The sequence below is a fragment of the Balaenoptera musculus genome, chromosome 7 (assembly GCF_009873245.2).
Source record: "Balaenoptera musculus isolate JJ_BM4_2016_0621 chromosome 7, mBalMus1.pri.v3, whole genome shotgun sequence".
Taxonomy (NCBI): Eukaryota; Metazoa; Chordata; class Mammalia; order Artiodactyla; family Balaenopteridae; genus Balaenoptera; species Balaenoptera musculus.
In genome coordinates this window covers 84443732-84462125 of record NC_045791.1, presented here as the reverse complement: position 1 = coordinate 84462125, position 18394 = coordinate 84443732, and the positions used below count along the sequence as shown (strand labels likewise).

General features: G+C 41.4%; 1 non-coding gene across 1 annotated transcript; it reads left to right on the top strand.

Annotated features, from left to right (window-relative positions):
* The first annotated feature begins 877 nt into the window (after positions 1 to 877).
* Positions 878 to 984, top strand: LOC118898639. Its single transcript, XR_005020782.1, has one exon. It is a non-coding gene; the product is annotated as a U6 spliceosomal RNA (small nuclear RNA).
* Positions 985 to 18394: the final 17410 nt, after the last annotated feature.

Here is an 18394-nt window from a genome sequence, read left to right as displayed (position 1 = left end):
AGTTATTATAAAATAATGGCTATCATTCCCTGTGCTGTACAATATATTTTTGTTGCTGTCTATTTTATCCATAGTAGTTTGTATCTCTTAATCCCATATCCCTACCTTGCCCCTCTCCACCATGGAAGGCTTCTGAGTAGAGAAATGCCATAATAGTAATTATTTTTTTTATTGAAGGATTACCATACACAAGTAATGATACAAGTTCTTCTATATACATTGACTCACAGCAACCCTGGAGTGTAAACACCATTTTCAGGACCTCATTTTTCAGATGAGGAAACTGGTCATTGTAAAGTGGCTGAGATAGGATTTGAATCCAAGCTGTTTGGCCCTACTGCCAATGCACTTAAGCAGTAGGCTATCTAGTACTCCTCAACTGGATAAATGGTATCTAAGGAAGGTTAATCTCAGAGTTGATTGGAAGGGGGAAAAAAAATCTTGGTGATGAGAAATCCAGTTAGGAGGCTACGGCAGTCATTCTAGGCATGTGAGAAACCATTCACATGTTTGCTTCCTGCCTCTCCGTCACTGCTTTCATCCATCCCTACTAGTCCTATGCTAATTCCAGGCCTCATTGTTTTCTGCCTCCTGCCCTGCTCCCCAGCAATCCATTCTCCACTCTGCAGCCGAAGGATCTTTGTAAAAGCAAATTGGAGCATGTTGCTCCCTTGATTAAACCTTCCAGGTAAAATCCAAACTCTTCATGAGCTGGCTCTCATTTCTTTTCAGCCCCATTTCTAGGCACCTGCATAATTTCACACCAATAAACGTCAGCTGGTATTATTATCCCATCACAACCCACTTATCACACCACTGTATTTGCTGAATGAAGAAAATCAGTGAGTGGGAGTAAGAGATTAAGAGATGGCTATGTGTGCTCGCTTCGGCAGCACATACACGAAAACTGGAACCATACAGAGTAGATTAGCATGGACCCTGCTCAAGGATGACATGTAAATTCATGAAGCACTCCATATTAAAAAAAAAAAAAAGAGATGGATATGGTTAATAGGCAGATGTCTGATTTTAACATTTTCTCCCCACCGGTAGGCCTGAGGCAAAGAAACCCAGAGGAGAAACGATCTACCTTTTTATTCCGGGGCCTCTGCAACTTTTCCTTCCAGAACCTATCTAGCAAATATTTTCCCTCTTAGTGCAGCCCTTTGGGGGGGTCTGTTTCCTGGTCTCCATCCTGCGTAACTGCCTTGACTCCTGTTTCTGCTGCCTGGAAGCCTGGGGCTTGGCCACGCTTACTGCAGCTCCAGCTCCAGGAAGCCAGCCCCAGAGCCTCTCGCCCCTCTGCTGCCTTGGGAAGGGGATTCAGATCATTTTGAGGAAAAAGGAGAGGATGATTCAAAGATGAGTAGATAGTTTCAAGATGGCTGACTCAGAGGATGACTCAGAAGGAAGCTGGAGGGGTAAGGAGGGAGGACAGTAGCTGTGATGGTAAAGGGCAGGGAGGCCTCTGGAGGCAGCAAGCCTGGACTTCAGTCCCATTTCCTGACCTCAGGCATGACCCTCAACTGCCCCAAGTCTCAGCTTACTCTCCCTCAAGTGGGGCCAGTCACAGCATCTGCTGTACCAATAGTATCTTGAAGGTTAAAGGGAAAGTGACCCTCAGGCACTCAGCATGATGGCCCATCACAGGAAGCACCCTCTAAAAGTCAGCTGTCATTGCTTTAAGTGGGAAGTGACAATAAAAGGGTGTGGCCTAAAACAGGGACTTTCAAACTTTTTGGTATCTGGAGGGCCCCTTAGGCTCGTAAATGTTATTGAGGGCTTCAAAGAGCTTTTGTTTATATGTTTGTTGTATCTAGTGATACCACATTAGAAATTAAAACTGAAATATTTAAAAATATTTATTAATTATGTAAGAACAATAATAAACCCATTGTCTGTTAACATATTTTTTTAATGGGAAATAAGTTTTTCCAAGACAAAAATAATTAGAAGAGTGGCATTGCTTTACATTTGTGTGTATCTCCTTAATGTTGGGCTTAATATTAGACAGCTGGATGATTCTATAGTCTGGTGCAACACCACATTCAGGTAGCCTCTGGATAACTCCACTATACTCCTGCGAGAGAATGAGTGTTAAAAAGGCAAATAACATTTGGTGCTGTTATGAAATAGTTGTGACCTCAAAGTCTGCCTGAAGGAGTTTCAGGGATCTTCCAGGGGTCCCCAGACCACACTTGGAGAACCACTAACCTAAAAGATCACTTTGAAAAAGATTTTGTTTTCAATCTGTGAATAAAGATAATGCCATAAAATGAGATTATATATCACTTCCATCAGATGGGCAAAAATGAAAGAGTCTGCTGCTATCAAGTGTTTCTGAGGATGTGAAACGTCAGAAGCTCTCAGCCTGTGTAGCACGGCTGTAAATCGGCTTGACTGCTGTATTAGGCATTACCACACTTCTCTTTAAAGCTAAAGATGCTCATACTCTACCACCCAGCTATTCCACTCCTCAGGAGAATTAAGAAGCAAATGATGATATCTTTATATAACAGAATACTACAATTCAATACTAAAATGAACAGTAGTGGTAATAGAAGAGTATAATAGTAGTAATGTGATATATTTATGTAATAGAATGCTGCAATTAGAAATGAATTCACTAGAGCCATGTTAATATGAGTAAATCTCAAAAATGATGTTGCGCAAAAACTGAGTAAAAGACATGCGAGTCCAGAGTAACATTTATGTAAAGTTTGAAAATGTGCCAACCAAAAGTACATGTTGCTGATGGACACATACTTACATAGTGAAAATATACCATCACGCAAATTCAGGACAATGGTCGCCCCTGAATAATGAGGACAGGCAATGAAATCAGGGAGGAGTTTGGGGAGGCTTCAAATATATCTGTAATGTTTTATTTATCTATTTTAAAAATCTGAATTTAAAAAGTTTTGTTTAAGCGTTTATTTATCTGGGAAAGCAAATATGGCAAGGAAACAAGGCCATGACAATAAAAAATGAAAACTCACTGCAAAAAGCCTATGGGCAAGTGACACCCCCAACTCCTTCCATCACACTGACCATGAGGTCAGGGTCCACGTAGGAGCAGCTTGGTTCCAAAGGCTCATTTGTAATTGATTCTTTGGTGTTTACCATGGGTTTTCCCATGGATACAGTTAATTAAGTTGCCTAGACTAGGTCATCTGCCCGGCCCACAGAAACCTATTAACTTCACAGCCTGCCTGACCAATAGAAAGGGATCAGCAGGGTTGAAAAAGTGTTTCCTGGGAAAGTTTGTTCTGACTTAGCCAGGAACAGATCCTCTCCTGGGCGTCCTTGGCCTGACTCACCTTCTACTTCCCTTTCCAGCCAGGTTTTTGAGAGAGGGGATTCTCACATTTCTGAGCCAGTCAAGCTTGGCAGGCGTAGGATCAATATCTGGCAGCACAGTGTGGGATATGTGGTTCTGTGGGTAGATTGTCTGGGAATTTGGGTCCAAGAGATGGGGGGGGCAAACCTGTCAGCCCAAATCTCTGAGTTGGAATAACTCTTGATCTTTGGTCAGCTTTAGAGTTATCTCACTGATTTTCTATTAAGACCTCTTTTACTTTCTCTTTTACTGACAATCTGGTTGTTTCTGACCTGTTTCTCTCCTCTGTGCCACTGTAGAAAAAGACCACAGTCCCACAGAGTCTCCTGAGTCCTTGGCAGTGGACACTCTGCTACTAGTGACTCCAGAATTTCCTTATAGGCAGGGTTTAGGGTGCTGACTTGGTGGGGAAGAAGGATTTGAAGATGTGTTTATGTACCATTTAAAAAAAGATGGAGGCAACGTCAGTTGTCCTATTAAATAGGGTGGGAACTGGTGGAGAGATGGAAGTTGAGGCTAAGATACCTACCGCTCCCCGCCCCTGCTCCCCCCGCCCCTCCCCCAGTATTCTTACCCAACTCAACAAGAGTTAATTCTCCTTCTTCCCCTCCTCCACTCTTCTCAGTGTCTGAACTAGCATTCAGCTTGGGGCTTGGGGAAAAAGGCATTGATAAAAGTAAAAAGCAAAAGGAGAGTTAAGAATTTTAAGAATTCTCTGAGTCTCCAATATGAGTTGGTCCTGGTATTCATTGAAACATAGGTCCAGTTCATTAAAGTACATTTTAAATTTACAATTTAAATTTGTCTTAAACAATAATAATAACATATAAAAAGACAGTACTCCTCATTCCAACTCAAGTGCTCTCAATTTTGGACATTCCTTTCAGTTCTTATTACCTTAATATGTGTGTATGGCTATAGATTATAGGGGTACAGTAAGTCCCCTACATACAAATGAGTTCCGTTCCGAGAGCAAGTTCGTGGGTACAATTTGTTTGTAAGTCCAACAAAGTTAGCCTAGGTACCCAACTAACACAATAGGCTATATAGTACTGTACTGTTATAGGTTTATAATACTTTTCACACAAATAATACATTAAAAAACCACAAAAAATAAAGAAAACGTTTTAAATCTTACAGTACAGTACCTTGAAAAGTACAGTAGTACCAGCTACATCACCACTGCTTTTACGCTTGCTTCCGGACACCCTGGACTTGAAATAAAGATACTGTACTACTGTACTCTATACAGTACTGTATAGTAAAGTACACAAAAGCACAACCACTTGTAGAGGATGCACGCACATGACAATGTAAGCCAGACACGTGAACTAACTTACGTGATTGGATGTGCAAAGCACATTTGCATCTTTGAAAGTTCGTAACTTGAAGGTTCGTATGTAGGGGACTTACTGTATATGCTTTTTATCTTACTATTCTCACTTATTATATACACATTTCTTTATGATCCTACCTAGTCCTCAGACTTTTTTTTTCTTTTGGAAGCAGCTCTATTTTTCCAGTTTTATTGAGATATAATTGATACACAACTTTGTATAAGTTTAAAGTGTACAACATAATGATTTGATATATGTGTATATTGAGAAATGATTACCATAAGTCTAGTTAACATCTATCACCTCACATAGTTACAATTTTTTTGTGATGAGAATTTTTTTTTTTTAAATTTTATTTATTTATTTATTTATGGCTGTGTTGGATCTTCGTTTCTGTGCGAGGGCTTTCTCTAGTTGTGGCAAGCGGGGGCCACTCTTCATCGCGGTGCGCGGGCCTCTCACTGTCGCGGCCTCTCTTGTCGCGGAGCACAGACTACAGACGCGCAGGCTCAGTACTTGTGGCTCACGGGCCTAGTTGCTCCGCGGCATGTGGGATCTTCCCAGACCAGGGCTCGAACCCGTGTCCCCTGCATTGGCAGGCAGATTCTCAACCACTGCGCCACCAGGGAAGCCCGAGAACTTTTAAGACCTCTCTTGACAACTTTCAAATACACAATACAGTATGCGTGTGCATATATATACACACACACACACACACACACATATAGTCACCAAGTTGTACACTACATCTCCAGGACTTATTTATCTTATAACTGGAAGTTGGTACCCTTTGACTCGCTTCACCCATTTTGCCAACTCCCCAATCCCTGCCTGTTCTCTGTTTCTATGAGTTTGGTTTTTTTAGATTCCACATACATATACTTAACTTTTTTAAAGGCCTGGTAATGCTCTGTTGAATGGATATTAATGGATTAGAGAAAGTGTTCTGTATTCTAACTCAGGGAGAACATCAAGACCTCATGGAGTTGATTCAAGGGTGAAAGGTTACAGCAGATGTAGTGTATTTACAATAGTATCTAGACAGGATAAAGGCTGACTAAATGTTGGCTGTTATTATCTATAATTATATCTTCACCTTCTTTCTTTTAAGAAGTCCCACCCATTTAATGGAAGTCTGGGCCTCTCCAGTGACACGCTGCCACCTCTTTTTTTTTTTTCCTTGTAGAGACAAAGGTACATATAGTTGATAACTCTGGATTTCAGGCTAGCAAAAAGACCTAAGTAGCTTCGTTTCCATTTCAGGAGAGCAGCTCAGTTAATATTTAAAATCTTTTATTTTATATTGGAGCATAGTTGATAAGCTCAGTTAATTTTAACTTCCTTCCTTACCAAGGAAGAGTAACTTCTGGTGGGAGAAAGTTGGGGGAAGGCCAAGGCAGGGGCTCTGGGATGAGGCAATTGGAAAAGTTCTGGGGCCGCTCATACATGATACAACAAATACTCTTTTGAGCACCGCTGGTGTTTTTGAACCAGTCACTGAGCAAGGCTGCTAGGCCCTGAAAATACAGGTGAAGGACATTTTCTGCTCACAAGTTGCTCACCGTGTAGAGGGGAAGATGTTAAATGGGGAAAGAGTACACAGGAAGAATGAACATCCTGAGTGCTTTGGGAGGACCCTAATGCACACCAGACTGATGCTCAAACTGAGCTGGGTAGGGTTCCTCCTGGGAATTAGTCTGTTGAGGCCATTACATTACATTAGAAAAGGCAAGAGCCAGATCATGAAGGATCTTTTGTGCTGTGGTAGGAGGGTTCCCGAAACACCCCTGCCCCCAGCAGACAAGGTAAGAAGTTATAAGGTACAGAAGGGACAGAAGAAATGGGTGATGAAGTTTTACCTTTCTTCCTACCTGACGTTTTCCTTTCCTTCCTCCTCTATTGCCCTACAGATTTATCCTGCAATATCACAAGGGTAATAGTTGAGAAGGTGGAGGGGAGAGGAGAGACAGAAGGAGAGAGAAGTCCCAAATAACGGCAGTGGAGAGGAAAGGAAGTATCGGAGCCACCTGGCTGGTGCAGTCATTTGCATTTAATAGATGTACCTGATTGAGGCATCTGAAACCCAGAGACTGTCCTAGAAAATAAACTTACCATGTTATGCAGTGATTCATCAGCCCCAAACTTCATCTCCTAGTTATTTATGAGTTTGTAGAACTTGAATAAATGCCAGGCAAATTTTTCTGAGTTGGATTCTTCATTTAGTAAGTTTATTTTGGAATATTTTTTTCCTATGACCAAGTTAAAAGTTAGGTTCACACACTGAAAGGTGAAGAGTATTGATATTTGGGGTAAATAAAGCAGTCATCCTGATAGCTACTAATCGCAAACCAACTTTTCTCTCAATAATGAGGCAATTAAACAAATTGAGGTGGTGTTTTTACTTGAGATATACGAATAAGTGACTGTAGATTTAGCAGAATACGTATTGACATATCAACTTTTTGTAAGGTTTTTTAAAAAAACTTTTTAAGCCTCTGTGAAGTTAAAAAATACATAAAGTGTTAAAAAATATTGGGCTTGGTTTAAATATTTTTGTTTCTGCTATATGAGTCTAAGGCTAACAAAGTGATGCCTAGGATACTATTTAAACATCTGAAAGAACGTGTTGATTCCTTTCCTTTAACAATAATTTTTGAGCAGTCATTTCAGTGAATTTAGAAGTTATGTGAAAACCTTTTAGTGGAACAGCTATGATTTAGGAGTGTTAAAGTTTTCATCTCTAAGAATAAATTGTATAATGTTTCAAATCTATCATGGTCTTGAATATCCTAGATATCATGGTAGTTTAGTGCTGGAGCAAGAAATAGTTATTAAAATTGACTGGAAAAGTCTAGTGGGAGATCGTTCAAAGGCCTCAAAGTAAGGAAACTTGAAGAGGAAAACAGCACGAACAGTGATTTCATCAAGAAGAGGTGTAAAAATTAAACAGATGGGGGACATTTCAGGAAAAAAATGTTATAACAAATCTACCATTTTCCTTCCAAATAATTTCCCCAAATAATCAAACCTGTAAAAGTTACATCACATGCAATTAGTAATGTTTTATTGTATTTCTTTTAGTTTTTTCCCTCTCATATCTCTGCCTGTGGCCATATAGGCAGAAATTAGAAGACATGTGCTCCTCAAAAGCAGTGAGGGGAGAGGATGTACAGACCCAATAAGCAGTTACCATCATTCAGGCTTATGTTCAGCTGCATGGAAGAAAGCCCTGGCTTCTTTGGCTTAGACAAGGATGCATGTGGTGAGGAATCTGGGTGGGGCAGCCCAGAGCAGGTGCTGGTGCCTGAGGAAGTCACTGAGGACCTGGGTTCCTTCCTATGTTCCATGGTCACCTTGCCTCCACCACGAGCATCGTGTTCATGCTCCAGGCAAGATAAAAGGGGCGGGATGAGACCTGCGGAGATTGTACCGTGGACGGTCCACCCTGTGAGTTTTGCTCTCATTTGCAATCAACCAGCACTGATTTCCATGGCCACCTCTAACCATAAGGAAATCTGGAAGAGGGGAGGATTTTTAACTGGCTACTTTGCCATCCCAAATAGAATCGAGTTCTCTTGATAAGGAAGAAGGGGAGAATGCTTTCATTCTTGATCTTTAAAGTATTTAGTTTCTCCCATTTGCCATTAAATGGATGTTAGGGTTAATCTATTTCTCTTATTATCTTTCATCTCCTGCTGCACCTAATAGTAGACATTCAACAAACGTTAGTTGATTGATAGATTGATTTACTCATCAGAAGTTTTCAAGCATACTTCATGTCAATATACTAGGAACTTATAGTTGCAATTTCAGACATTCATACACATGAAATAGAAAACAACCTAACTGCATAAAGGGTATATTATCTCCATTTGTGTTTTGTTTTCTACTTATTTATAATGTTAATATACTTGTTGAACTGGACTTGGTTCCAAGCATGTTTTCATCAAATTACTTCGTTAAATGTGACCAGAAGGGCAGAAAAATATAATGGGGGCATTGGATTCTCATTGCATCATGGTTTGTGGGATTATTGCACAGTCTTTCTGTTTCTCAGTTTCTCTCTATAAAATACAGGCTGTAGCAATGGCTGTCCAGTATAGGTATTGGGAAGGTGAGAGGCTGCATAAGACAGTGAAGAGCATGCATGGGCTCGGAAATCAGATCACCTGGATTCCTTTTCCAAATCTGTCATTTACTAGCTGTGTACCCAGTTTCCCTATCTGTAAAGTGGGATGATGGAGGTACAAACGACAGAGGGCTGATGTGGAGATGAAGTGGGTCAGTATATGCAAAGTGTTTAGAAAGAACTTGGCACATAGTAAACACTCAAAAAAATTAGCTACAATTATACAGTGTTTCTAATTGTTTATTTAGAAGTAAAATAGGATCAGTCTAGAAGTATGAGCTTGTTTTTCTCCCAGGCATGTTTTCATGCGTGCTTCCATAATCACTCCCTCCCCTCTCCTCCCTCTTCCCTTCTCCCCCCACCCCTCAACTCCCTCTCCTCCTCATATGTTTTGCCTGTGTCTGCTTTGACATCTTTGGGGCCAGAGGGGACAAAGGGAGCAGCTAAGATGTCTTCGGAGGCTGGGAGAAGCAGCCCTGTGGACTGATTGCCATAAACCAGTGTGATGGGCTCTCGAGCTGGGTGCCAATCAAAGTAAAGCAATGGGACCTGTCGGGAGAGATGTTGATTTCAGCTGTCACATATATCCCTTTTTGGACTCTCCCCAGGACTCTTGACCCTACTCTGCAGTGGTTTGAAATGGATTTTATTAGGCTTTCATTAGTCCTCATATCTATTTTTTTCTCTTGGTATCTGGTATCTAAGCTACATGAGAGCCAGTACCACATACTTGGCCAGCGTTCTGCCCAGACTTCTCCTGCATGTTCAGCCCTCTCTCTGCTCTGCTGTACCAAATCTAGAGAGTGAGGTCAGGGGTTCGGAGGCCCAACTCAGCTGGTTAATCAACAGAGCAATGAGGCTATGGCGTGTTCTTCCCCTTCTTCAATTTCCTCATGAACCAGAATTATAAATAGGATGCTCTGTGACCTTGGGGTCAAAAAGGGAATAATCAGGCAAATGAATTTCAATTCTAATGACTATTATGAACATAACATATTAATAATGAATATCAAGGATTCAGCTCAAAGGCAATAAAGGCAAAGTCTCCATGAGTCTTTTCTCTCTCCCTTTTCCCATTTACTTTAGAACTTATCTCTGGGTAGAGTGATAATAGGATTTTTAAAAGTGAATAAAAATTTTCACCCCAAAAAATAACTTGCTAATTTTTATCCTGAATAATTCCTTGACTGATGAAACCCCATTTAAACTGTTTGCAAACACAAAAGGAACAATAATCCACACTAATAAACAAATCTGAGAAGGTGTATAAAACTCTTTTATTTGCCTAATTGGAGAAATTTCTGGAGAGTGATTTTCAAAGGAAAACAGCTATAGCATTTGTGTCTAAACATATCTTCTTGCTTTTGTTATACTTCAACCTGAGTGTTTTTAAAATTCTTGTGTAGAGTTGATTCTCCTTTGTTAAGGATACTGTTTTTCAGAATAAGTTAAAAATTTTTTTAAATTTATATAACCCTGAGCTTCCACATTTCTTGTTGAGAGTAATTTTCTCTCTGAATTTGAAGGGAGTGATGTCTTGTCAGCATATTTGATATTGAGGGTGTGGGTTTCATTTTACTCCAGCAAAGCATTGAGTTCACACTTTCTCTCATCTTCCTGGGTAAAGAGAAATGTAAACAGTGACAAAGTGAGCTCTTCACAACTCTTTCCCTGATTTTTCTTTGTGATGTCACCTTCTACAGAGTTCAAATACATGGGATCTTAAGAAGAAATAATCTCATTCAACAGTAAGCAGTGGCTATTATGAAAAGGACTAGTAAATATTTTATAAAATACCAAATTATCAGATAATTTAAATCTGCTAGATGGTGCCCCTCCTCCCCCCCATTTTGATTATTAGGTACAGAGTTGTTAACCTTCATCCCTGTGATTCCAGAAATACCTTTATGATACTTACTATATCTGAAATGAGGGCATTTTTCATTTAAGCAAGACTTCTCAACCCATTATTACTAATTCTTCATTGTGGAGCCTGTTCTGTGCATTACAGGACATGGAGTAGCATCCTTGGTCTCTCTCCACTGGACGCCGGTGGCACCTCTCCTCCAGTGCGGCAGCTAAAAATGTGTCCAGACATGGACAGATGTCCCCTGGGGAGCAATATCTCCCTCAGTTAAGAACCATGGGTTTACAGCAGTATTTGAACTGGGAATACAGTGACAGTTTCTCTACAAAGTGCAAAATTACTAGAGGATGTTAAGAATTAGACACTCCATGTTCTGACATGGAAACACAGGCACAGAAATTTACACATGCCTTGTGTGTAATGAAAGAGGGAATCAGAAAGTTAAAGTTCCTGTAGTGCTTGGGTCAGTCTGCCTAATTGATTCTGATGAGATAAATATTAGGAAGGGGAAGGCACAAAATAGCGAATCAACAGCTTCACCTTGACTAGTCCATTTTGCTTGCTAGCTAGCAATATAGTAAAAAATATTTCTCAGGAGATTTCTAATTTTCAGATTTCTAACACAAGACATATACTTACTATAAAAGGAAATTTTATATATGGTTGCCGTTGAAATCAGTGATTATTCAAGTCCATTAAAATTAAAAACGTAAAGAGTTTTATTTTCTTTCTCCCAATCTCTGTCTTTTTCATTATTGTTTGTTATATTTTTTTATTACACAGCTTACATATGTTCCTTATAGGGAAAGTAAAAAATTGGAGTTAAGCCAAAGGGGGAAATATCCCAAATCCCATTACCTAGATATAACTGCTATTAACATTTTGATGTATATTCTCCAAAGATATGTTTGTAGAGCAACAGCTTCTTTTTTCAAAACAGCTTCTTTTTTATCTTTGAATACCACTCTAGTATTTACTTTACATCTATTGCTGCATCATGGTAATGCTGTCTTGGTCTTTATAGGATTTTCTTCTGTAGACTCAGCTGTCTTCTGATTTATGGTTATTGTTACAAAATCCCGGTGAGGTAGAAGGAACAAGTATTATTATCTCTTATTTTTGGAGTATTAAAAGGTAAAGAGGGTTTAAGTGGATTACTTCATGCTCCAGAGTTTATCAGGGGAAAATGTTTAAATAAGATCCCAGGTTTTCTGCTTCCTAATTCAATGTGCTTTCCATTAGTCTGATTTAGTTATTTTAAATATAGATTTATACTAAAACTTTCTTTACCAAAACTTGAGGTGCTTTAGAGATAACTTTTAACTCAAGTAATGCCTAAAACCCTTAGGGAAGTTGTAATCGTGAAGGGAGACAATGGAGGAAAAGTGTAGGTGAAATGAAAAGAGATAAACCAGAATTAGTGCTTGCAAACTTTGCCCTCCCCTCCCTCAAGTTGGAGTGCTATTTAAATTTGCTGAGCTCTCTGGCTGCTAACGAATAAATGTGTGCATCATAATTCTCTGAGCTAGAGCAGAAAGGTAAATAACTTAAAGGCCTACAAGGCACAGACAAGAACTGTAAAGCAAGGGAAAGGGCTGGGTGTGTGTCAGGGAGTGGTGGGGACTTTGGCAAACAACAGTGGGCATGCTCCATCCAAGGGGGCTGCCACTCCTCAGCTCTAGTGGAAAGAGAGCACCAGTGGTGCCAGGTCTTCTGATGTTACTGAGAAAGCAAACATTGGATTATTATGTAAAATATTCTGAGCAAACAAACAAGCCACGCTAGTATGTTAGCAAATGAAGCGTGCCTTGCAGGTCTCAGTCTACTCTTGGCATTTTTCAGCTTCGGCTTCCATATATTTTCAGATTTAGAGTTCCACCAAGAATAACAACTGGATTTGGTGAGTGAACATTCCCCTCTCACTTGCATATATTCTTCAAGAGGGACCTTGATGGTGGCTCTATTTCTTCCTCTTTGCACAATGCTCCCCAACCTTATTTCTGTAAAAGGCATTTTCTCTCTTTAGGGTCACTAGATGGTCTACCCGCCGTCCACATCATGACTTCCATGTAGGTGTGGCTCTCACAGGACCGGTGCTCATGGCACAGGCTGGGAGGCAGCAGGCTTCTGTTAGTGGTTCTGAGAGCTGTCACTCAGGTCTAAGAAAATTGCCGTGCAGTGTCTACTCTTGGTGTGGTAACTCTTATCTGACAATCTCTTCGTGGTCTGTGATTTCTCCAAGTATAAATGATCTGTCCCTGCAGGAAACCAGAAGGTGATTTTCTGTTCACCACCACCAACCGTTGCTTTTACTTAAAAATATATTTATGAACTGATCTGTTGTTTCCTTCAAATATAATAACCCCTTTTCCTTAGAAAGGAATGGCATAGTCATTTCTGTCAGATAGTGTTCAGATTAGAGACACTCAAATATTTTCTGCTCTGGAGCTCGTCTAAGTTTTCTGTCATGAGAAAAACATCTCTTCCCTGAGGAACTGAGTTCTGAAAGTTCAGGAGCCCAGTAGTAATGTGATTTATTTTCCATTTATTTCCTCCAGTTCTCTATAAAACACATGTAAAAATGATACAAACCCAATCCCAAGTTATATATAAAACTTTGAGAGTATGTGGAACCTAGAAAAATGGTACAGATGGACCGGTTTGCAGGGCAGAAATAGAGACAGAGATGTAGAGAACAAAAGTATGGACACCAAGGTGGGAAAGTGGTGGTGGTGGGGTGGTGGTGGGATGAATTGGGAGATTGGGATTGACATAGATACACTAATATGTATAAAACGGATAACTAATAAGAACCTGCTGTATAAAAAATAAATAAAATTCTAAAATTCAAAAAAAATTTGAGAGGATATTGTGCTGTGTAAATAATATATCATATGCCTATATGTGATGCTAAATGGATGCAAAATTCTTCAAAGTACTTTGGGGAAATAGGAACAAAAAATGTTCCGATTTAAACACAGAATCATGTTATTAAGACATTGGCCAGGAGAGGGCAGCATTGCCTACATAAATCCCAGAATGAAGATTAAATCTGAAGCTCGCAGATACATCCTGAGCTTCTTCCACCTTTCGGTTTCAAACACAAGGACTAATAATAGAAGCAGCGTTATTTACGTTTAAAAATTTGCAGTTTTTTCAATAAAGCATCTTTACCTCAGCCATTAGGATCAGGCTGTTGTCATCCAGCGATGGCACCTATCTTATGTTTCATTTTTTCTCTTTTCTTTTCCAGCATGTCTCATTCACATTCTCCTCTCAGTTTCTGTAGTTTGATGATTTATTTTAAAAAAATTCACCCGACTCTTTTATGATCCTGGTCACATTAGTTAACCCCGGGGGCGCCTCTGTATCTCTATCTATAAAACTCCCAGGCAGTTTCGTGGGTAAAATGTTGCCCAAGCTGTGGGCAGGTATTGGTTCTGCCACTTAGAGACTTGCTTTTCCCCATTGGCGAACAGAAGGTAATAACAGCATGGATGCATAAGATAGAGAGTGCTCAATAAACACTGAAGGAACCACGGTGGATTTTTTGTTTTTAATTGAATGGATTGCTAACATTTAAAAATCTGGGGAGATCATGCGAAATTTCTCACTGATCCAGTTTCGTTCACAGATATTACTGGCCTGGCTTCTGTGGGAACTCGGGTTGATGTCCTTCCCTTGGTCCTTCCATCTCCCACTGCCTATTCATTGTCTTCTGATGATATTGAAAACTGTACCACGGCCAGCAAGAACAGCTGAAGGAAAGGAAACTGTATTTTCCCCCTAGGTTGCAGAAGATGATTTTGCTTAGTCCTAACAGCTCTGCTGAGTCTTTTATCTGAGGAATCTGAAGCCCTTAGCACTGCAATTTAATCTAATTTGTTTCTTTTGTCAGATTTCATTTTGAGGTGGAAGCCTTTGAGAGACTAGGAAAGGGCATTTCCTATGGGAAATTTGGCTTCATTCATTCCTAGGTGGCAGGTTGGGGGGTCAGGACTGTCAAACGGGGAGGACATCTGGGGCCTGATGGTAGAACAAAAAGTCCCTAGGGACAGACTGAGGACAGTTACGCTGTGACATCCTTTCTCCTTTATCCCTCCACCCCTATGTGTTAGGGTTTTCTTATTTTTAGTTTTAATCTTGGAAAAAAAAAGAATTTGTGATTTATAAAATAAGGTTCAAACGGTTATTTCCTCACAGCAGGAGGCTGGGGTGAAGCTTTGCCCTCCCCAGGAGCCCATGGGGAATTTAGTCATCCTCTCCTCTGACTTGTAGAACTGTGCTAAGTTACTAAAGGAAACCACCACTCATTTATTCAACCCTTTGCCCTTAAGCATTCGGAGACTAATGCGCTTGTTGGAACTGCTCTCAGGGTGGCAGCAGATACTCAGAATGGTGTTTCCACTTAACATTGCATTTCAGCTCATTGAAAAACATAGCACATCGAAAGGCTGCTGTGAGAACACTTTTCAGACTATAAATCGGGGCTGGAGGAGATGCTTAATTAAATCAGTCCTGAGGTTACAGGAAGGAAAAGCAAACCTCTCCCTCCCTGAGTTGACCCGGTTCAAGTAACGTGGCAGCTAGAGAACTTGGAAATGTGTTAGTAGGACTAACGTCAATATACTCGAATGAGGCACTTCCCTGTCCAGCTGACAAGCAAGAAATCACATGTGGAGACAGATGACGGCTCTGATCTTCCAACTTAATTCTGTGGGCAAGAGACACATGAAGATGGCCAGAGAGGCTGAATTGCTGTGTTTCAGATTACAGTGCCAAGGACAGACTTTTTAAAAAGAACTTATTTCTGCAGAATCCTGTTATTCACCAGCAGGCACTTGGGAAGCCTCGAGTCAATCCTGTATGGAGACTCAGTGTTTGAAAGCGTAAATCATTAACTAAAACCTACCAGTTCATGAATGAGGAAACCTGGTCAGAGTTTGGGATCCTAGACCATGGAGTCTGCCACAGAGGAAAGCCCGTCCACACGGAAGGGACAATGAGAATGTCGTTAGTAGGGCTGGGGTACCGAGTATGTCACCAACTCGGCAGGGCACACGCAGGAAGGCCCGCACACCCAGTGGGTCCCTGCTTTCTCACTGAAGTCTCTCTGAGGTTCACGGGCTACGAGATCACCGTTCATGCAGCATCTCTCAGTGGCCTCCTCTCTCCCCATCTCCCCAAATTTAAAGACAGGATCACACGACTGAAAGAAAAAGAGCAGGACATAAACGTGAAATCACAGCATTTGGTTTTAGCCAGAAGACAAGAAGGCTGAAGACGTAACTAATTCAGTCCAGCAGATCAGTGTAGGTCACCGTGGTACATCCCGGTCTAGATCACACGGGCTCTGGTGGTACGTGTCACGTGGGGAGGAAGAAAGTTTTCCTCGACCCTTGTAGCGTCCCTGGCTGGGTCCGAAAATTAAACTGATGCAAAGACAGATGGACAGGAGAAAACTACACACATTCATTTAATATGAGTTTTATGTGGCATGGGAGCCTCCATCAGGAAATGAGGGCCTGAAGAAATGGTTAAAACTGAGTGTTTTATGCCAGGTTGGATGAGGAGTGGAGAGCTGTGGAGGGATATGGCGGGGCAAAGAGTGTGAGCTGAAGGTAGTGACTGGGGGGCTTAGCCAGGCCTGCTGGGTGGGATTCTTCCCATCTTGGGAGGTAAGGATGCTCCGTTCCTCCCTCCAGGTACGGGGAGGACACCTCTCACGTGAGGCTGTGCCCTGCTTCAGCAGAGACAGGCACGGGAAGGAGGCCAGAGGGTCCTTCCTGCACCCACTGTTTCCTCACACTCCGTCAGCTTAAAATACTCAAGGCACCAAGGTGCCGGTTTGGGGGTAGGGTGTCCGAAACTCCATCAGTCCTGATGTGAAACAAAGGAGTCAGTGCCTTGGAATCGTTACCATCCCCCCTCACATCTATTGTCACATATTGATTACACTTGTTTTTCATTCATAATTTTCCATGACTCATTATTGCCCATGATACATCCACAACAACCCTGTTAGCCCCTTTGGATCTATTTGTTAGCTGATCAATTCTTGTTAGGACTTTAGGTTAAGTTCATAGTCAGAGGAGGAGGGAAGGAGAGCTTTGGGGGGAGACGTTTACTCGCATCTCCTGTGTCTGAGTACATAGATGAAAACCACTCCCCTTCCCTACTTTTTTTATCTGACCCCTTCCTCTCTGGCACCTTCTTCTTTTCTTCCTGGTTTCCTCTCCCTTGAAAATTACAAAGACAGCCTGAACGACCCTCAGGGTTTGTGAAAGAGGTCAAGTGTCTGCCTCACTCCAAGCGGCTCCCCCTCGTCCCCGTGCCCTCTCCAGTGAATGGAGAAGAAACGCACAGCTGAGGGATGGGAAGCGGGGAAATGAGGCCAGCTGAGTGGAAAGGTGTGTGGGACACCTGCTGAGCAGGGGAGCTGCTGAGGGCAGGGAGTTGGGTCTGAGGCTGAGGTGACGCGCGGTTTGACTCGGGCCGTCCCTCAGCTGTAAACTCGGGGGCCCGGCTGCACGCGCTCGAGGGCTGGCCCTGGGCTTCCACGAGTCCGTGAACCAGGATGCGACAGTTTGCCATTTCAAAATCCTGTAGCACGCTCTTAAAGTTCATTTATTAAAAAAGAAACCTTCCTGTGATCTATATATTTATACCCCATTACCAATGCAGGTATATATGAATAACTTACTATAACCAATCAAAAAAAAAAAAGAAAAAGCACCCAAAGGCAGAATGATGAAGTAGGCGATGAATACTACCAGGCTCGCTCTGGCAAGTGAGTAATTTGTTTATTCCCTCTGTACTTGGGGTTGTCACTAAATCTGGACTCGAGAAACCAGTAAATATTTTTAATGTGACAAGAAAATCAAAGCATTCTGTGCATTGCACACTGTTGTTACTACAAGTTTTATTTCTTTTTTTATGATTAGTCATAACCTCTTGGGCCTGATCTCCTCTGAGAGCCTCGTGAAATCCTGAGATGGGTGAGGGGCCAGCTGGAGCCACCTCCGTGTGCCGGGCCATCTGCTAGTCATTCTCACCACACAATGGCTGGGGCCTTTCTGATGTGGTGCACAGAGCTGATTTGTGACACGATTCCAGAATACTTATTTTTATTCTATTTCCTTTATTTGTTTTATGGTGTTACCACATCTATCTTCGGCTAATCATGTAGATGGGTTCAAAACCTGTTTAGACCCATACCCAGTTTTCAACCAGCTAATACCATTTGCATTGTACATCTTGATCCATACACTAGCTAGTTGATTTTCTTCTCTCCAGTGCAGTAAGTGAAGGAAACACGCACATACACACACACACACACACACACACAAAACCATCTGCCCATCCTTGTGAAAACCTAATAAAAATAATAGCAAAGAGAGGCAGGGTTTATTCAATTTGGTTTAGACCTGGGCAACATTAATTTCCTTGTCTCAAGACAGCCCATGTCTTGGAGGGTTGAATGAAGCTCAGCAAAGGCAGACGTGGAGCTGGCGAGGTTCACTTGGTGACTCCTTCCAGCTGGCGCAGAGAGAGTTAAACTTGAAAACAAAAATTGAAATGCAATCCTGGCTCATATTACCCATTAGCTGGGTATATTGACCAGACTTATAGTCAGATAATGCAAACAATAACAAAGTTATTGATTGAGGAGATGTCAGGCAAATAGGTACTTATCATGATGCTGCTGATAAGCTCGGGGT